Source organism: Ylistrum balloti, unplaced genomic scaffold, assembly GCF_031769215.1.
Source record: "Ylistrum balloti isolate Yb309-2 unplaced genomic scaffold, AGI_CSIRO_Ybal_v1 Utg370566, whole genome shotgun sequence".
NCBI lineage: Eukaryota > Metazoa > Mollusca > Bivalvia > Pectinida > Pectinidae > Ylistrum > Ylistrum balloti.
The window spans coordinates 338052-361692 of record NW_026782355.1 but is presented as its reverse complement, the minus strand read 5'-3'; the positions used below and the strand labels follow the sequence as shown (position 1 = coordinate 361692).

The 23641-nt window shown below is 38.0% G+C and overlaps 1 protein-coding gene across 1 annotated transcript in view; it reads right to left on the bottom strand.

Annotated features, from left to right (window-relative positions):
* LOC132556351 (thrombospondin type-1 domain-containing protein 4-like) overlaps positions 1–10571 on the bottom strand; it is a 100228-nt gene extending 89657 nt beyond the window's left edge. The window contains exon 1 of the mRNA XM_060220744.1: positions 10560–10571. The gene's annotated coding sequence lies outside the window, so the exon portion shown is untranslated. The remainder of the gene's footprint in view (positions 1–10559) is intronic.
* Positions 10572–23641: the final 13070 nt, after the last annotated feature.

Sequence of the window (23641 nt, the reverse complement as noted above, 5' to 3'; positions counted from 1 at the left end):
ATACTAGAAAGGAACACCTGGCCTTATGTTAGTGGGACAGATACAATATCCCTTTTATACCAGGAAGGAACACCTAGCCTGATGTTAGTTGGACAGATACAATATCCCTTTTATACTAGAAAGGAACACCTGGCCTGATGTTACTGGGACAGTTACAATATCCCTTTTATACCAGGAAGGAACACCTAGCCTGATGTTACTGGGACAGTTACAATATCCCTTTTATACCAGGAAGGAACACCTAGCCTGATGTTACTGGGACAGTTACAATATCCCTTTTATACTAGAAAGGAACACCTGGCCTGATGTTACTGGGACAGTTACAATATCCTTTTTATACCAGGAAGGAACACCTAGCCTGATGTTAGTTGGACAGATACAATATCCCTTTTATACTAGAAAGGAACACCTGGCCTGATGTTACTGGGACAGTTACAATATCCCTTTTATACCAGGAAGGAACACCTAGCCTGATGTTAGTTGGACAGATACAATATCCCTTTTATACTAGAAAGGAACACCTGGCCTTATGTTAGTGGGACAGATACAATATCCCTTTTATACTAGGAAGGAACACATGGCCTGATGTTATTCGGACAGATACAATATCCCCTTATACTAGGAAGGAACACCTGGTCTTATGTTAGTGGGACAGATACAGTATCCCCTTTAAGCTAGAATGGAACACCTGGCCTTATGTTAGTGGGAAATATACAATATTCCCTTCATACTAGGAAGGAACACATGGCCTGATGTTAGTGGGACAGATACAATATCCTCTTTATACTAGGAAGGAAAACATGACTTAATGTTAGTGGGACAGATACAATATCCCCTTTATACTAGGAAGGAACACCTGGCCTTATGTTAGTGGGAAATATACAATATCCCCTTCATACTAGGAAGGAACACATGGCCTTGTGTCAGTGGGACAGGTACAATATCCCTTTTAAGCTAGAAAGGAACACCTGGCCTTGTGTCAGTGGGACAGATACAATATCCCCTTTATACTAGGAAGGAACACATGGCCTTGTGTTAGAGGGACAGATACAATATCCCCTTTATACTAGGAAGGAACACCTGGCCTTGTGTCAGTGAGACAGAAACAATCTCCTCTCGAAGCTAGAAAGGAACACCTAGTCTTATGTTATTGGGACAGACACAATATCCCCTTTATACTAGGAAGGAACACCTGGCCTTATGTTAGTGGGACAGACACAATATTCCCTTAATACAAGAAAGTCACACCTGGTCTAATGTTATCTCGACAGTTACAATATCCATTAATATCACCCCAACCCCTTATACTGGATGGGTGAATTGATAAACAGATTCTCAAAGTCATTTCTTTCTTTTCCAACTGCTAATGTTTTAGTATGAAATCTATCAACCAATTTCAGTTGTTATTATTTTTCAAGGAAGGAAATAACCTCTATACAGTACTACACACACTAACCTGTTTACCTCTATACAGTACTACACACACTAACCAGTTAACCTCTATACAGTACTACACACACAAACCAGTTTACCTCTATACAGTACTACACACACTAACCAGTTTAACTCTATACAGTACTACACACACACACAAACCAGTTTACCTCTATACAGTACTACACACACTAACCAGTTTACCTCTATACAGTACTACACACACTAACCAGTTTACCTCTATACAGTACTACACACACTAACCAGTTTACCTCTATACAGTACTGCACACACTAACCTGTTTACCTCTATACAGTACTACACACACTAACCTGTTTACCTCTATACAGTACTACACACACTAACCAGTTTACCTCTATACAGTACTACACACACTAACCTGTTTACCTCTATACAGTTCTACACAAACTAACCAGTTTACCTCTATACAGTTCTACACATTATAACCAGTTTACCTCTATACAGTTCTACACAAACTAACCAGTTTACCTCTATACACACACTAACCAGTACTACACACACACTAACCAGTTTAAACCTGTTTACCTCTATACAGTACTACACACACTAACCAGTTTACCTCTATACAGTACTACACACACTAACCAGTTTGCAAAAAAACAGTACTAAAAACACAAACCTGTTTACCACTAACCAGTACTACACACACACTAACCAGTTTACCTCTATACAGTACTACACACACACACTAACCAGTTTACCTCTATACAGTACTACACACACACTAACCTGTTTACCTCACACATACAGTACTACACACACTAACCAGTTTACTCTATACAGTACTGCACACACTAACCTGTTAACCTCTATACAGTTCTACACAAACTAACCAGTTTACCTCTATACAGTTCTACACACACTACACACCTCTATACAGTACTACACCAGTTTACCTCTATACAGTTCTACACAAACTAACCAGTTTACCTCTATACAGTACTACACACACTAACCTGTTTGCCTCTATACAGTACTACACACACTAACCTCTATACAGTACTACACACACTAACCAGTTTACCTCTATACAGTACTACACACACTAACCTGTTTACCTCTATACAGTACTACACACACTAACCAGTTTACCTCTATACAGTACTACACACACTAACCAGTTTACCTCTATACAGTACTACACACACACACTAACCTTTACCTCTATACAGTTTACCTTTACTCTATACAGTACTACACACACCAGTTTACCTAACCTGTTTACCTCTATACAGTACTACACACACTAACAGTTTACCTCCAGTACTACACACACTAACCAGTTTACCTCTACACACACACACTAACCTGTTTACCTCTATACAGTACTACACACACTAACCAGTTTACCTCTATACAGTACTACACACACTAACCAGTTTACCTCTATACAGTACTACACACACTAACCTGTTTACCTCTATACAGTACTACACACACTAACCAGTTTACCTCTATACAGTACTACACACACTAACCAGTTTACCTCTATACAGTACTACACACACAAACCTGTTTACCTCTATACAGTACTACACACACTAACCAGTTAACCTCTATACAGTACTACACACACTAACCAGTTTACTTCTACTACACACACTAACCAGTACTCTACACACCCTGTTTACAGTACTACACACACACACTAACCAGTTTACCTCTATACAGTACTACACACAGTACTACACACACTAACCAGTTTACCTCTATACAGTACTACACACACTAACCAGTTTACCTCTATACAGTACTGCACACACTAACCTGTTAACCTCTATACAGTACTACACACACTAACCAGTTAACCTCTATACACACACACACTAACAGTTTACCTCTATACAGTACTACACACTAACCAGTTAACCTCTATACAGTACTACACACACTAACCAGTTAACCTCTATACAGTATTAACCTCTATACAGTACTACACACACTAACCTGTTTACCTCTATACAGTACTACACACACTAACCAGTTTACCTCTATACAGTACTACACACACTAACCAGTTTACCTCTATACAGTACTACACACACTAACCAGTTTACCTCTATACAGTACTACACACACTAACCAGTTTACCTCTATACAGTACTACACAAACAACCAGTTTATACAGTAACACACACACTAACCAGTTTACACACACAAACCAGTTTACCTCTATACAGTACTACACACACTAACCTGTTTACCTCTATACAGTACTACACACACTAACCAGTTTACCTCTATACAGTACTACACACACTAACCTGTTTGCCTCTATACAGTACTACACACACTAACCTGTTTACCTCTATACAGTACTACACACACTAACCAGTTTACCTCTATACAGTACTACACACACTAACCTGTTTACCTCTATACAGTACTACACACACTAACCAGTTTAACTCTATACAGTACTACACACACAAACCAGTTTACCTCTATACAGTACTACACACACAAACCAGTTTACCTCTATACAGTACTACACACACTAACCAGTTTACCTCTATACAGTACTACACACACTAACCAGTTTACCTCTATACAGTACTACACACACTAACCTGTTTACCTCTATACAGTACTACACACACAAACCAGTTTACCTCTATACAGTTCTACACAAACTAACCAGTTTACTCTATACAGTACTACACACACAAACCAGTTTACCTCTATACAGTACTACACACACTAACCTGTTTACCTCTATACAGTACTACACACACTAACCAGTTAACCTCTATACAGTACTACACACACTAACCAGTTTACTCTATACAGTACTACACATTATAACCAGTTTACCTATACACAGTACTACACACACAAACCAGTTTACCTCTATACAGTACTACACACACTAACCTGTTTACCTCTATACAGTACTACACACACTAACCAGTTTACCTCTATACAGTACTACACACACTAACCTGTTTACCTCTATACAGTACTACACACACTAACCTGTTTACCTCTATACAGTACTACACACACAAACCAGTTTACCTCTATACAGTACTACACACACTAACCAGTTTACTCTATACAGTACTACACATTATAACCAGTTTACCAGTATACAGTTCTACACATTTTCTTAACAGGTAACTAAGTAACAGATCTAGACTGGTAGAATAACTCCTTAACCAAATTAATTGGTGCATTTAAACATCACCTTTAACAGGTCACACAGGAGCAGACTGCTTACATGACATAATACTTACCATCTTTGCAGTCAAAAATACAATTAAGTTTCAAATATCCTGCTTTCTCTACAATAATGTCCCGTTAGCCAGTCTGACAGAGACACAGAGAGTGATTTCCCATTCTCAAAAACCTTTATGGAGCAAAAAGGGCAGCCAGACTGGAAAGGGGAGGAGAGGAGGGTGGGACTCTATAAAGTTATGATAAGTATTTTATCATTAAAATTGGTTTTACTTGAAAAGACCTCAGTTTCATTAATAATCGCCATAACTTTAACAGGTGAATTTGCCTTACCAGAATGGAGACTTTTACGACAGGCAGATCATGACAAACAGCACAATTCAGAGACAACTTCAAGTAGAAAGAAAGAGGTTCAAGAAACCCCCAAAACACCAATTACAGAAAATTTTCCATCATGATTGGTAGATGGCAGAAGAGGAAGTCCTGATAGATTGAGCAATGGGATCTGACACCTCTCAAGAAAAGTCCACCTGAGGAAGACTTCCTGAACCTCCACGCATGAAGATGGAGGACCTCTGGACAAAAGTCCATTATCCTAGACTGGCTGGTGAATGAGATTCACTCTGAAGGGGAAAGCCAATGGTTTTTCACCAGAATTACAAGAGCTCTGGAAACCTGGAAACCACAAGGGCATCATCAGAAGTCAAGAACAATAAAGCTCCTAAAACTTCTACAGCATCCTGCACATCATATAAGATTAAATATTAAATGAGGGAAATGCATAGGCATGTATCCCCATCCAGTCCATAGAAAGAGCATCCATGGCCCAAGCCCTTGAATCTGGAAAGGGAGACACAGAAGTCAGCAACTGATTGTTCTGAAATGTGGTGAACAGATCTCTCCAGATACACGATAACTATTGACTGGTTCAGAGGAAGCCAAACTTCCCATTCCCTTGAATAAGGGTCCCAGTTGACCAAGTGAAACATTTGGAGAGGTATGAAGTGAAAGGGACCTAAAGTCTTATCCTATGAGAAATGGATCTGAGCTTGATCCCTGAGCTGCCCTTCCAGACAAGCTCTTTGCCCGTAGCGACTAAGGAGGGGAGAAGGGAATCAAGAACCTTTCTACTTGCTCCCAGGAAGATTTTTAACCATCTTACCCTCCTCCTTGTTGCCTTTGAAGTAAGGCTCAAAAGTCAGCTTTGAAGAAGACTGTGTATCCGAATGTTTAGTCTTCTTCTTAAGAGGCACTGACCCCTTAGATGTGATGGCTTTCTTGACCTGAATCCTCTCCATTGAGTGATAAGGCAACTGAGTCCTCCTTCAGATCCTTCTGCACAGAAGGAAGGGCCTCTCCAAAAAGACTAGGGCCTGAGAAGCAGGCAGTCACCAGATGGGAGAGATAAGGCTCCTTGACTGGGTGGTTTTTCAAAACAGAAAAATGCCAACACATTATTGATGATCGATGACACCTGCAACACAGCCAAAGCTCTCAATGCTGCATTCAGGGTAGATGTAACTTAATGACGGCCGGTTCTGTCTCAGAAATCCAACCCTCAGACAGATCAGATACCCAATATAGATACAGATGGAATCAGTTTCTATCTTGTGGTGCTCTTTAGAGCCTTACACCATCAAGTCCCCAATCTTGCCGGGGCAGGCTGCAAGCTCTGTCAATCGACTCAAGCTTAGCTGGTTGAGATGCGAGCAACTCAACACATCACATGTGGCATAGTCATTGGCATTAACCTCCATCAACTCACTAAAACAACTAGAACTGTCGCCTAGATGACTGACCAATACCCCCCGCACACTGCAACGAGTCAATGGATAAGTTAAAGTGTTATTCTGAGAGTAATTGACATATTCTGCATGTGCCTGCATTTCTGGAAATCAGAAGGGGTGGAATACATGTTGTTCATGATCAAGAGAGTCTTGCAATACTTACATCTTTATTGAAGTAATATTTTCCACTGAAGGGCCACAGAGACAAAAAAATGTCTGCCGTTATGTTCTTGATCTACACTAAACACTCATGTTTGTCATGGCAACGAAACCTATTTTATAATGTTTGGCATCCCCTAATAACCCTATATACTAAATTTGGTCAAAATTGGACAATATCTAAATTTTGACCAATCAGAGGCCAGGATTGTGTTTCCGCGGTAACAGTTTGGGAAACGTCTAATATGTCCAATTATTGGCCTTACTGAATTACATCTTTTTACTAAGTTTGAATACAATCGGTCAAATAACTGAGGAGTTATGGACATTTACTAGAAAACTTGTTTATAGTGACCAGTTACCATGGCAACCAAAATTTTCAAAAAGAGAAAGGGGCATGCATATCTACACATGTTTGTCATGGCAACGAAACCTATTTTATAATGTTTGGCATCCCCTAATAACCCTATATACCAAATTTGGTCAAAATTGGACAATATCTAAATTTTGACCAATCAGAGGCCAGGATTGTGTTTCCGCGGTAACAGTTTGGGAAACGTCTAATATGTCCAATTATTGGCCTTACTTAATTACATCTTTTTACTAAGTTTGAATACAATCGGTCAAATAACTGAGGAGTTATGGACATTTATTAGAAAACTTGTTTATAGTGACCAGTTACCATGGCAACCAAAATTTTCAAAAAAAGAAAGGGGCATGCATATCTACACATGATCCTTAATATTCCTGTAAAGTTTCATCAAAATCGGTTCACAGGTTTAGGAGGAGTTAGCCGGACAAAATGTGTCTACAGACAGACGGACGGACGGACGCCAAGACAGACGGACAACCTGATTCCAGTATACCCCCCCTAACTTCGTTGCGGGGGGTATAATGAGTCACAACCCAGCAAACCCAGGAGTATGTGTCGAAGAAGAATTCCAAAACCAGAAACTGGTGAAATCAGGGTGCCCGAAGGATGGTTTGCTCACAGACACTCACACACCCCGAACAAGGGGGAAAAGGAGACTGGGAAGCAGCCATCTTACCAATAATTCCTACCCAAAAGACAAACCTGAAGGTTTACAAGAAATTCCAGCCAAGTTAACCCAGATAGCAAAGTAATAGACAGGTAGCATAACTCCTTAACCCAATGAACTGGTATATTTAAACATTGCCTTTTCCAACAAATGAAATAGTAGCGTACAAGGTAGCATAATTCCTTTAAACCCTATTACATTATTTACGTAAAACATAAAATTTTCCTAAAACAATGGTGTCTGTGCCTAGGACAGATATTTAACTAAATAGTAAGCACATTTAAAGAGTATAAAGGGACAAAAAACATTGATATTTTTTACAAAAACAAAAGTTATGACAAAGACAGAAACATTACTGGAGTAAATCTTACAATTGTTAAAATGACAGAAACATTACTGGGGGAAATCTTACAGTCAGTACAATGACAGAAACATTACTGGAGTAACTCTTACAGCCAGTACAATGACAGAAACATTACTAGGGTAAATCTTACAGTAGTTACAATGACAGAAACATTACTGGGGTAAATCTTACAGTCGTTACAATGACAGTAACATTACTGGGGTAAATCTTACAGTCAGTACAATGACAGTAACATTACTGGGGTAAATCTTACAGTCAGTAAAATGACAGAAACATTACTGGGGGAAATCTTACAGTTGTTAAAATGACAGAAACATTACTGGGGGAAATCTTACAGTCAGTACAAAGACAGTAACATTACTGGGGTAAATCTTACAGTAGTTACAATGACAGTAACATTACTGGGGTAAATCTTACAGTACTTACAATGACAGTAACATTACTGGAGTAAATCTTACAGTCGTTACAATGACAGTAACATTACTGGGGTAAATCTTACAGTCGTTACAATGACAGTAACATTACTGGGGTAAATCTTACAGTAGTTACAATGACAGTAACATTACTGGAGTAAATCTTACAGTTGTTACAATGACAGTAACATTACTGGAGTAAATCTTACAGTCAGTACAATGACAGTAACATTACTGGGGTAAATCTTACAGTGTTACAATGACAGTAACATTACTGGGGTAAATCTTACAGTCAGTACAATGACAGTAACATTACTGGAGTAAATCTTACAGTCAGTACAATGACAGTAACATTACTGGGGTAAATCTTACAGTCAGTACAATGACAGTAACATTACTGGGGTAAATCTTACAGTCGTTACAATGACAGAAACATTACTGGGGTAAATCTTACAGTACTTACAATGACAGAAACATTACTGGGGTAAATCTTACAGTACTTACAATGACAGAAACATTACTGGGGTAAATCTTACAGTCAGTACAATGACAGTAACATTACTGGGGTAAATCTTACAGTACTGACAGAAACATTACTGGGGTAAATCTTAGTTGTTACAATGACAGTAACATTACTGGGGTAAATCTTACAGTCAGTACAATGACAGTAACATTACTGGGGTAAATCTTACAGTCAGTACAATGACAGTAACATTACTGGGGTAAATCTTACAGTCAGTACAATGACAGAAACATTACTGGGGTAAATCTTACAGTTGTTAAAATGACAGTAACATTACTGGGGTAAATCTTAGTTGTTACAATGACAGTAACATTACTGGGGTAAATCTTACAGTCAGTACAATGACAGTAACATTACTGGGGTAAATCTTACAGTCAGTACAATGACAGTAACATTACTGGGGTAAATCTTACAGTCAGTACAATGACAGAAACATTACTGGGGTAAATCTTAGTTGTTACAATGACAGTAACATTACTGGGGTAAATCTTACAGTCAGTACAATGACAGAAACATTACTGGGGTAAATCTTACAGTCAGTACAATGACAGAAACATTACTGGGGTAAATCTTACAGTCAGTACAATGACAGAAACATTACTGGGGTAAATCTTAGTTGTTACAATGACAGTAACATTACTGGGGTAAATCTTAGTTGTTACAATGACAGTAACATTACTGGGGTAAATCTTACAGTCAGTACAATGACAGAAACATTACTGGGGTAAATCTTAGTTGTTACAATGACAGTAACATTACTGGGGTAAATCTTACAGTCAGTACAATGACAGAAACATTACTGGGGTAAATCTTAGTTGTTACAATGACAGTAACATTACTGGGGTAAATCTTACAGTCAGTACAATGACAGTAACATTACTGGGGTAAATCTTACAGTCAGTAAAATGACAGTAACATTACTGGAGTAAATCTTACAGTCAGTACAATGACAGAAACATTACTGGGGTAAATCTTACAGTACTTACAATGACAGTAACATTACTGGGGTAAATCTTAGTTGTTCTTACAGTCAGTACAATGACAGAAACATTACTGGAGTAAATCTTACAGTCAGTACAATGACAGTAACATTACTGGGGTAAATCTTAGTTGTTACAATGACAGTAACATTACTGGGGTAAATCTTACAGTCAGTACAATGACAGAAACATTACTGGGGTAAATCTTACAGTCAGTACAATGACAGTAACATTACTGGGGTAAATCTTAGTTGTTACAATGACAGTAACATTACTGGAGTAAATCTTAGTTGTTACAATGACAGAAACATTACTGGAGTAACTCTTACAGTCAGTACAATGACAGTAACATTACTGGAGTAAATCTTAGTTGTTACAATGACAGAAACATTACTGGGGTAAATCTTATAGTCGTTACAATGAGAGTAACATAACCATGGGTGGTATCTATAGGTAAACCATTATGAACGACATTTAGACTTTAAGAGTCTGACACAACTCTCTAAAAAGTCTCAAAAAACAAATGCATGAAGCTGGGAGTGAAAGATAAGTAACAGCTAACTTGTGTTATGGTTTCTTGGCAAATAACAATGAGATCTGATATTTTACTGTGTACTTATGTAAGCATCGTTACACTCACTTGTTTTCATGTCTGTTCACTTCTCACTATCTCCAATAGTCAATAAAACACCCATCACCACCAAATTCCAAACAAAACCTGAAAATTTAAATAACACATTAAAAAAACTGGAATTTCAAGAATTATCCAGTTAAAATGTTCAACAAATTTGAAGCAAGCTATTTCACTACATATATACAACACAAGACTGAAATTAAAGAAACAAGGCACCTGTATCTTTACAATGAAATCAAAACAAAGGTATGACTGGTATGGGACTTTTTGTAAGCAAATGTTATATTAAATTTTACTACAGAAAGGAAAAAGTCAGTGTCTGGTCTCAGGTGTATCCTGTGATAAAAGAAGCATAAAAGGAGGGCAGAATATTAATTGACGAGGTCGCATACACACAAAATTATCGCACAGATTCATGATAGACAATCATTTTATGATATAAATAGTTTACATTTGACTAATTTGAAATTGTTACATTACCAGAAAATGTTATGTCATAAAAAAAACACCTACACAAAAATATTAAAAATAAAATATCGAATCTTGAATTTGCCACCTTGCCTAGATTACAAACAGCCAGGGTGATAGATTTGAAATGCTGTGTATAGAAGGGAAGTAAGAATATTGGCAGACATTCAGCTAATGAATTCCAAATCACAATCTATTTCTACAATTAGATGATACTGCATATTGTTTTTTGTGTTAATCACGGACAGAAATAAACATATGTCAACACATATTTGAAAGCAGTAAACAATGTTGATGGAGATATCTCTCGTCTGTGTACACATAGCTAATGGACATTCTACAGCAATGTTTGTGCTAGGGTGTTATGTGAGACAGCTGCGTAGATGTTGTTTTTTATTTGTGTTCCTGCCACCGAATTCAACCAGCATCTTTATGGAGGCAAAAAGAAAATTGAAGCAAAACAACAAAAACCCCATTCGTATTTCATTTATAGCAATAATATCTGTTTGAAATAATATTGACATAAAAACATACAATAAAAAATCCTGAAATGAAACATTTAGTTTACAGATATATTGTAAACACACTTTCCAGCCCTATATTTGATTTGTGCTATAGTTTAAGGTTAAGTTGCTGTAAAGAATTCCTTGTACTATCAGCTGTACCACTAATCAATCTCTGCCATCAAACTCCTCTGCTGATAATGAGTCTTTACCACAAATTAAATGGCTTCCTACTCTCAGCTTTTTGTGCTTTGGATAATCATGATGTTACAGGTTATTAAAGGGCTCTTCTTTGGTCTGTTTAACACATAGCTTTTTTGTTTTTCATTTCAGTATTTCTATTTCATTAATCCAGCCTACCCTACAAGTAAGACTATTTCTATATTGTGTATCCAGCCTACCCTACAAGTAAGACTATTTCTATATTGTGTTTCCAGCCTACCCTACAAGTAAGACTATTTCTATACTGTGTTTCCAGCCTACCCTACAAGTAAGACTATTTCTATATTGTGTATCAAGCCTACCCTACAAGTAAGACTATTTCTATATTGTGTATCAAGCCTACCCTACAAGTAAGACTATTTCTGTGTTGTGTATCCAGCCTACCCTACAAGTAAGACTATTTCTATATTGTGTATCCAGCCTACCTTACAAGTAAGACTATTTCTATATTGTGTATCCAGCCTACCCTACAAGTAAGACTATTTCTATACTGTGTATCAAGCCTACCCTACAAGTAAGACTATTTCTGTGTTGTGTATCAAGCCTACCCTACAAGTAAGACTATTTCTATATTGTGTATCCAGCCTACCCTACAAGTAAGACTATTTCTATATTGTGTATCCAGCCTACCCTACAAGTAAGACTATTTCTATATTGTGTATCCAGCCTACCCTACAAGTAAGACTATTTCTATACTGTGTATCAAGCCTACCCTACAAGTAAGACTATTTCTGTGTTGTGTATCAAGCCTACCCTACAAGTAAGACTATTTCTATATTGTGTATCAAGCCTACCCTACAAGTAAGACTATTTCTGTGTTGTGTATCAAGCCTACCCTACAAGTAAGACTATTTCTATATTGTGTTTCCAGCCTACCCTACAAGTAAGACTATTTCTATGTTGTGTTTCCAGCCTACCCTACAAGGAATTTCTATCTCTCTCTTCTTTTTTCGTTTGGAATATTTTTTCCTTTCCTTATTTCTCATGACAACACCTCACTTTTGGCCTTTGATGTGGCTGTCCTCTGAATGAGGGATAGGCTTTGTCCCAAATGGTTTGTTATAGGATGTGCAAGGACTGGCAGTGTGTGCCATGCTACCATGTCTGTTACAATAACAAAGAAAATACACACGTATCAACAAAATCTGAATTCAAACCCAAATATGAGCAAAAGAAAGATTAACACAGTGACTTCTGAAAAAAACAAGCAGTAGAATAAGAGTTGTTGAAGGATAAGTTCTACTTAATTGACAACACCTGCCATGTAAATGTCACTTCAAATAAATAATGTCATGCTCTCAAAGAATAAGGTAAACAACAGCAGCACCATAACGTTACATGATGTTTCGGACAAAATTTCAATGAAGTCCATTAAAGCATTAAGGAAGAGTAAAGGTTTGAAGCAAAATATAGGGTTGTACAGCAATATCTGTATATGAATTTGTGTGAAGATCATAGTTCTTTAAAGAATTTTCATAATCAAATTGCATTGATGTCCAACTGTTCTAAAAGTTCAGTGTAGCAAATGATAGGGAATACCATGCTGGAAACTTATTTCCTTTCACCATTGCTTGGTCATTGTGAATCACCTCAGAAAGGAGGCTGTGTCTCAGAGACCACCTTCTAACTCAGGTTTTCATTAGAAGACTACCAATAGAATTAAACACAAACTTTGCTGTGTTAATATGTGACAGCTAGTATTTAAGCAGTGTGACATGCTTAAACTATCTAAAAGTGCTTGAAAGTACAAAAATTAATGCCTTTACTTTTCTAACAGTGAAGAGATTAGCCACCAACAGGAAAACCTTCAGTATCCCCAAAAAAGTTAAATTCACATTTCTGAGCAACAATTTATCTCCAAATATTTTGACTTTCCAATTCTAGACTTCAAGTACACCAGTGTGAGAAATAAAAAGCATTCTATAGCATTCACACACTTCTTTACTAACCACAAAAACCCAATGATATATTTCTTCTGTCTCAAAAGAATGGATTCAGTTAGGATACATTTACTGCATGTATACAAAAAGGGAGTATAAACTATTTGAATACAGCTATAACTGTCAAATTGATTTCTCTCAAACCTTACAGTGCATGCACTCCATGTGACTTTCACTAATGACCTTGACTTTGGTTCCAAATTTGTAAGTTAAGTAAAGAGCTATAGTATGCATGAGGTTGAAACAAGCAATGTGCAGATTGTTTACACTTTTATCAGATTTTTCTCTTTTTCAAGTACCTATTTTGCATGCTAATTGAAATCTGACTTAAATGAAATATCTTCAGAAATCAGCCTTTCATTAATTTAAAGTCCATCTGTGAAACATCCTGAATCATAGCCTAGCTTTTTCTGAGGATGTAGAAGTCCTACATGTATAACCTCATTTTGTCTTTGTACAGTGTTCTGTGATAACATTATGACAAAGATTACAAAATGAAAGGTCAAGGTCATTATGGGAAGTACTACAGTCTAACAATGAAATCATTGGGTGAGTCAAGGTCCGTAAGCCTGTAAAAGCATTTCATAATTACATGAAGATGTGATAATGTACTTATTTAAGATTTTAGGTTTCTTCAAAACTGAAGGCCAATATAAACAAAATTAAGTGTTAGATCACGTTCAAGACTCAGTTTTTAAAAATAACTTCTTCGGTGTAAACATCTGTCAGATCAGATATTGCTTGATGTGAGGCCAAGATCGAGGTTGTTGGTGAAATCAATCAAGTCAAATACATGTAAATGATACTTTAAACATGTCTGAGTAATGTTTTCTGAACATCATCACAATGTTTTGTGTTTCTCAGGTGAAGATCTAAGGTGTGTGATTCAGTACCTACCTGGAAGCTCACTATACCCTTGTAACTGTAGATATGTTTCGATGAGCCTCCCTCATATTGCTCATGATGATAAGGTTATTACTGAGACACTGCCCCAAAATGACCCCAGGTGTTGACAGGGCGAAACACCCAGCAAACAAACAACTACTACCATGTAAAGGTGCTGGTGTCAAAGGTCAACCTAGTATGAGTAAAAAATCAAATTCATTAAGATTATTCATAGTACATCACAATGATATAAATCTATATCAAGAAATATAAATCAGGTTATGTGAAGGATATATCAAACAGTTAGGAAATCACACATTTTTATACAGTGTATTGCTAATTTAAAGGTCACACAATGTTCATTGTTATCAATAAAAAATCCAGTACCTTAAACATGGTTCTGTATGTGTTACATGTACATTTGTCATGTGCTCTTGTATACATATACATCTTGTATCATGAATGAAACATTCCAATGAGAATGCCATGTAGGACATGTGTGCTTTATAACTTCAATAAATATGTTAGCCAGAGGTCGCAGAAATCAACATGATCAGGGCCTGGTAAACATTATGGACCAAAAGAGACATGAGTTTGAAATGTTTCTACAACTCCCTGTCACTACACCCTACATGTATTGTCTTTTGTGTCAGATTGTCGAGACAAAAAAGTGACTATAAGAACTTTACGCTGTTGTTGGAGTGAGGGATAAGGAATGTGGTGTGGTATATATACGGATCGATGTTTATAATGGCAGTAGATACAAAAACTGGCACCTGACAATCACAAATTCCACATCTCTTAAAGTTAATTGGTAAATATTTGAAATAGAAACCATCCATAATTTTAACTCCTACTGATTTATCATACAAATATACAACATTAAAGTGGTCTTATCACACAGAGGGAACAATGTGTTGTAGAGTTAATTAGATTCTCTAGCCAGAAATGGTCTCATTCTCTCAGCGACTCCCCTCGACCCTGCCATCACGATGCTGACATGGAAACAGTTTCCGCCCATGCCTGGTATCATTTACTAGACATTCCTTTGAGCAGGTTCCCTCCCCACAATTAGAGATCTGTGTACATAACTCTCCTGTAACACAAATATGTACAATGCAGCTGTGGTAATTAACAGAGATGTAGTTAGTTAAGTATCAGTTTGGTACAAGTGTGATTTCCTTCACCAGTTGTTACTGTAATAGATGACCTCACAAGTTTCCCACCCTACATTAAACAGAGGTCCTTTTCTTTGATGATAAAAAAAAAATTGAAAAAGTTACATAAAAACTTTTGTGACATTAAAACATTGTGAATATTGCTTGCTGTTTTGTTATGTAATATCAAAATAAAAGCATGATTATCCCGATTATACGATATCTTACCAATGAAATATCGTAGACTTGTGTGTTTTAAGATTATGTTTTAAACCATTTAGTATCCAGCGACATTACAAGGTGTACAATATTTCAAGCATGTAGAGTTAGAAGCATTCTACATAGGCGTGTAAGGACAAAACATGGTAAACAGAAGCCTTTCAAAAACTCACCCTATAAAAGTTTTTTGGGTGGGACATTTCTGATGGGGATAGCAGAGAAACTGAATTGATTAAATCTGACTAGACACTATCCATGGCTCTCTTTGATAGTCCACATTTATTATAAAAATCTAATCTATAAAGGGCTAGATCCATACTTATTTTTAGGAGTAAATGTGAAATAAGTCTCGGTCCAAATCAGTTCACTCCACATTATAACTTGACAATGTTCTACAGTTATAAGATGTGACACTACAGTAACCATTTTGTGAATAAGTGTCAATGATATCTGTAGTAAAGACTCATTACTCGACAAACAAACAAACAAACAAAAACAAAATGACTGTCAAACATATTCCTTAACATAAAGTACAACAACCAAACCACTTAATGTCACAATAAAGCTGGATGTCTGGGAAAACCAGAACTTTCAGTTACTCAAACATGTTTTCTTTTAGTTTTTTTTCAATAATTTATGAAGGAGACTGTATGTGACTTTGTCAAGTGTTCCCGGTGTGCCGACTTTTATCGGCACTCTTTAACACTCCAGTATATCATATTGTAGATGTTGGTTTATGAAGGAGACTGTCTATCAGTTTGTCGAGCGTTCCTGCTGAGCTTATGTATCAGAATTCTGAAACAATTGTGTGTTGTTGGTTACATACTTTATACTTTTTGCCACTAAGGAATTACAAGATTTCGTCTCCATAATTCACACTGTTCACATACAATTATCTCTCCTCCAACACTGTAAACATGAAATATTGTCCTCAGCTTCCCCTCTCCTCCCACACTGTAAACATGAAATATTGTCCTCAGCTTCCCCTCTCCTCCCACACTGTAAACATGAAATATCGTCCTCAGCTTCCCTTCTGCCATCACACTGTAAACATGAAATATTGTCCTCAGCTTCCCCTCTCCTCCCACACTGTAAACATGAAATATCGTCCTCAGCTTCCCCTCTGCCATCACACTGTAAACATGAAATATCGTCCTCAGCTTCCCTTCTGCCATTACACTGTAAACATGAAATATTGTCCTCAGCTTCCCCTCTCCTCCCACACTGTAAACATGAAATATTGTCCTCAGCTTCCCCTCTCCTCCCACACTGTAAACATGAAATATTGTCCTCAGCTTCCCCTCTCCTCCCACACTGTAAACATGAAATATTGTCCTCAGCTTCCCCTCTCCTCCCACACTGTAAACATGACATATTGTCCTCAGTTTCCCCTCTCCTCCCACACTGTAAACATGAAATATTGTCCTCAGTTTCCCCTCTGCCATCACCATGTGAGCAGGTAACAAGACAAGACAGTCAGAAAATCTCCAAATTAACATTTGCCTACTAGGATTTATTTCAAACATCTGCAATCCCAAGTGATGGATTTCTTTAACGTCAAACTACAGCATTCTTTCTGAAATACAATGACCTTGAACTCTAACATGTTATCAGGAACCATACTATGTTTCACCTTAATTCACAAGTAAACAACACAAAAACATTGCACAAATTGCACAACCTCAAGGACGTTTCCTCTCCTATATTCTATCCATTGATTCATAGCAGCATAAATTAAATTAGAAAAATTCTTTTTGACTGCATTTAAAGGTAATGTCATACGATCTGATTAATTTATGAGGATTTGTATTGTATGAACACATGTGACCTATCTATCAATATAGCTACCATTGAGTGTGTTATAGTTCAGATCTCTCGTCCATATCTCCCTCCTAACCACAGATCTATACATGTCTCGTCCATGTCTCCCCGTACCCTCCTAACCACAGATCTATCCATGTCTCTCCCCTGTCTCCCCATACCCTCCTAACCACAGATCTATACATGTTTCGTCCATGTTTCCCCATACCCTCCTAACCACAGATCTATACATGTCTCATTCCTGTCTCCCTGCACCCTCCTAACCACAGATCTATACATGTCTCATACCTGTCTCCCTGTACCCTCTTAACTACAGATCTATACATGTCTCATACCTGTCTCCCTGTACCCTCCTAACTACAGATCTATACATGTCTCATACCTGTCTTCCCGTACCCTCCTAACCACAGATCTATACATGTCTCATACCTGTCTCCCCGTACCCTCCTAACAACCGATCTATACATGTCTCATACCTGTCTCCCCGTACCCTCCTAACCACAGATCTATACAAGTTTCGTCCATGTTTCCCCGTACCCTCCTAACCACAGATCTATACATGTCTCATACCTGTCTCCCCAGACCCTCCTAACCACAGATCTATACATGTCTCATACCTGTCTCCCCGTACCCTCCTAACCACAGATCTATACATGTCTCTCCCCTGTCTCCCCATACCCTCCTAACCACAGATCTATACATGTTTCGTCCATGTTTCCCCATACCCTCCTAACCACAGATCTATACATGTCTCATTCCTGTCTCCCTGCACCCTCCTAACCACAAATCTATACATGTCTCATACCTGTCTCCCTGTACCCTCTTAACTACAGATCTATACATGTCTCATACCTGTCTCCCTGTACCCTCCTAACTACAGATCTATACATGTCTCATACCTGTCTTCCCGTACCCTCCTAACCACAGATCTATACATGTCTCATACCTGTCTCCCCGTACCCTCCTAACAACCGATCTATACATGTCTCATACCTGTCTCCCCGTACCCTCCTAACCACAGATCTATACATGTTTCGTCCATGTTTCCCCGTGTAACCACAGATCTATACATGTCTCATACCTGTCTCCCCAGACCCTCCTAACCACAGATCTATACATGTCTCATACCTGTCTCCCCGTACCCTCCTAACCACAGATCTATACATGTCTCATACCTGTCTCCCCATACCCTCCTAACCACAGATCTATACATGTCTCGTCCATGTTTCCCCATACCCTCCTAACCATAGCTCCAACCCACATATGTATACTTCATACTCTACCCTTAGTTAAGGACCATCAACTTCAGTATAAAAATTTAATTGACTTTTCCTTTGAGAAATAAACCTTGTCCTACTCCTTGCAGTGTCTCCTTTTGTGCTTGGTGTCATTTACCACCAAGTGATGCACCCAACTTAACGTTAATCTGGAGTAAACTGGCCTACCCCATACTCTAACAATACACATGACTGCTTTGCTGTCTAAAGCATTGTTTGCACTTGTATTTCAGGTAAATCCTGCATATGCTCATACTGTATAGAAAAAATGGCACATCAAAAATTAACAAATCCTGAAAGATGACCAGCTTCTTCAATGGTTCAAAGTGGTATGACATACAGGCAAGTAGCTGCTCGTTTTAACGTCAGTCATTCTGTTATTTCTCAGTTACTGCAGTGTCTGAACCAAACCGGGTATGTTGACGAGTGTCCCAGGTCTGACAGACCTTTAAAGACTACAGAGAGAGAGAAGATAGACTTCTGTACAGACAGGCAAGGTGAGTCCCATTCAAAACTGCCAACAGGCGCGGAGGACAGTGGAATGTCATTGTTTGTAATAGCCAACAGCAATGGATGTTTGAAAAATAGGCATGCTCGCTCTCACTGACCAGTAAAACCTCTATTAACCCGAAAGCATGATCAAACAAGACTTCAATGGACACATGATCACTGGGCATAAAATATTAGGCAAGGATGCCATTGATCTGATGAAAGCTACCTTTGCTTAGTCTGACAGATGGCAGAGTCAGTGTTTTGAACACAAGAAAGATGCCATATTATCAAAATCATCTTTTGAGCACAGCAGTATTCGGTGATGGTGGTGTTACTGTTTGGGGACACTTTTCTCTTGACATTAAGCTTCACTTGTACGTCCTTGATGGAACTTCAGATGGGCCAGAATATCGTAATCAGATCCTTCGACCTTTATCTGTTTTGCATTTGAATGCCAATCCATCAGTAAATCGACCTATCCTAATGGATGACAATGTCAAACCACACACAGTCAGCCTAATGCAAGACACGAGAAGTAATAAAAGTACTTCCAGGTCCTGCAATGTCAACAGACATGAACACAGTCGAGCATGTGTGACTATCTTAAAGGTGATGCACAGGATCCAAAATGCCAAACAACTGGAGAAGTACAGGTTGTATTGATTCCACACCCAATGACACCTGTTTCCTTACAGCTCCACACCCAATAGAACCTGTTGTCAATGGTACACCCAATAGAACCTGTTGATCTCCACACCCAATAGAATCTGTTGGATTAGTAACCCAATTGGTATACCTGTTACCCACACCCAATAGAACCTGTTGATTAGTTAATCTCCACACCCAATAGAACCTGTTGATTAGTTAATCTCCACACCCAATAGAACCCGTTAATTAGTTAATCTCCACACCCAATAGAACCTGTTGATTAGTTAATCTCCACACCCAATAGAACCTGTTAATTAGTTAATCTCCACACCCAATAGAACCTGTTAATTAGTTAATCTCCACACCCAATAGAGCCTATAAATTAGTTAATCTCCACACCCAATAGAACCTGTTGATCAGTTAATCTCCACACCCAATAGAACCTGTTGATCAGTTAATCTCCACACCCAATAGAACCTGTTGATTAGTTAATCTCCACACCCAATAGAACCTGTTGATTAGTTAATCTCCACACCCAATAGAACCTGTTGATTATCTAACATCTCCACACCCAATAGAACCTGTTAATTAGTTAATCTCCACACCCAATAGAACCTGTTGATTAGTTAATCTCCACACCCAATAGAACCTGTTGATTAGTTAATCTCCACACCCAATAGAACCTGTTGATTAGTTAATCTCCACACCCAATAGAACCCGTTAATTAGTTAATCTCCACACCCAATAGAACCTGTTGATTAGTTAACATCTCCACACCCAATAGAACCTGTTGATCAGTTAATCTCCACACCCAATAGAACCTGTTGATTAATTAACATCTCCACACCCAATAGAACCTGTTGATCAGTTAATCTCCACACCCAATAGAACCTGTTGATTAGTTAATCTCCACACCCAATAGAACCTGTTGATCAGTTAATCTCCACACCCAATAGAACCTGTTGATTAGTTAATCTCCACACCCAATAGAACCTGTTGATTAGTTAATCTCCACACCCAATAGAACCTGTTGATTAGTTAATCTCCACACCCAATAGAACCTGTTGATTAGTTAATCTCCACACCCAATAGAACCTGTTGATTAGTTAATCTCCACACCCAATAGAACCTGTTGATTAGTTAATCTCCACACCCAATAGAACCTGTTAATTAGTTAATCTCCACACCCAATAGAACCTGTTGATTATCTAACATCTCCACACCCAATAGAACCTGTTGATCAGTTAATCTCCACACCCAATAGAACCTGTTGATTAGTTAATCTCCACACCCAATAGAACCTGTTGATCAGTTAATCTCCACACCCAATAGAACCTGTTGATCAGTTAATCTCCACACCCAATAGAACCTGTTGATTAGTTAACATCTCCACACCCAATAGAACCTGTTGATTAGTTAATCTCCACACCCAATAGAACCTGTTGATTAGTTAACATCTCCACACCCAATAGAACCTGTTGATCAGTTAATCTCCACACCCAATAGAACCTGTTGATCAGTTAATCTCCACACCCAATAGAACCTGTTGATTAGTTAATCTCCACACCCAATAGAACCTGTTGATCAGTTAATCTCCACACCCAATAGAACCTGTTGATTAGTTAACATCTCCACACCCAATAGAACCTGTTGATTAGTTAACATCTCCACACCCAATAGAACCTGTTGATCAGTTAATCTCCACACCCAATAGAACCTGTTAATTAGTTAACATCTCCACACCCAATAGAACCTGTTGATTAGTTAACATCTCCACACCCAATAGAACCCGTTGATTATCTAACATCTCCACACCCAATAGAACCTGTTGATTAGTTAACATCTCCACACCCACTAGAACCTGTTGATTAGTTAATCTCCACACCCAATAGAACCTGTTGATTAGTTAACATCTCCACACCCAATAGAACCCGTTAATTAGTTAATCTCCACACCCAATAGAACCCATTAATTAGTTAATCTCCACACCCAATAGAACCTGTTGATTAGTTAACATCTCCACACCCAATAGAACCCGTTAATTAGTTAATCTCCACACCCAATAGAACCTGTTGATTAGTTAACATCTCCACACCCAATAGAACCTGTTAATTAGTTAATCTCCACACCCAATAGAACCTGTTGATTAGTTAATCTCCACACCCAATAGAACCTGTTGATTAGTTAATCTCCACACCCAATAGAACCTGTTGATTAGTTAATCTCCACACCCAATAGAACCTGTTGATTAGTTAATCTCCACACCCAATAGAACCTGTTGATTAGTTAATCTCCACACCCAATAGAACCTGTTGATTAGTTAATCTCCACACCCAATAGAACCTGTTGATTAGTTAATCTCCACACCCAATAGAACCTGTTGATTAGTTAATCTCCACACCCAATAGAACCTGTTGATCAGTTAATCTCCACACCCAATAGAACCTGTTGATCAGTTAATCTCCACACCCAATAGAACCTGTTGATCAGTTAATCTCCACACCCAATAGAACCTGTTGATTATCTAACATCTCCACACCCAATAGAACCTGTTGATTAGTTAATCTCCACACCCAATAGAACCTGTTGATTAGTTAATCTCCACACCCAATAGAACCTGTTGATTAGTTAATCTCCACACCCAATAGAACCTGTTGATTAGTTAACATCTCCACACCCAATAGAACCTGTTGATTAGTTAATCTCCACACCCAATAGAACCTGTTGATTAGTTAATCTCCACACCCAATAGAACCTGTTGATTAGTTAATCTCCACACCCAATAGAACCCGTTAATTAGTTAATCTCCACACCCAATAGAACCTGTTGATTAGTTAACATCTCCACACCCAATAGAACCCGTTAATTAGTTAATCTCCACACCCAATAGAACCTGTTGATTAGTTAATCTCCACACCCAATAGAACCTGTTGATTAGTTAATCTCCACACCCAATAGAACCTGTTGATTAGTTAATCTCCACACCCAATAGAACCTGTTGATTATCTAACATCTCCACACCCAATAGAACCTGTTGATTAGTTAATCTCCACACCCAATAGAACCTGTTGATTATCTAACATCTCCACACCCAATAGAACCTGTTAATTAGTTAATCTCCACACCCAATAGAACCTGTTGATTAGTTAACATCTCCACACCCAATAGAACCTGTTGATCAGTTAATCTCCACACCCAATAGAACCTGTTGATTAGTTAATCTCCACACCCAATAGAACCTGTTGATTAGTTAATCTCCACACCCAATAGAACCTGTTGATTATCTAACATCTCCACACCCAATAGAACCTGTTGATTATCTAACATCTCCACACCCAATAGAACCTGTTGATCAGTTAATCTCCACACCCAATAGAACCTGTTGATTAGTTAATCTCCACACCCAATAACCTTTATTCACACAATGAGAACCATTTTTCACTGTGAACCAGTTTT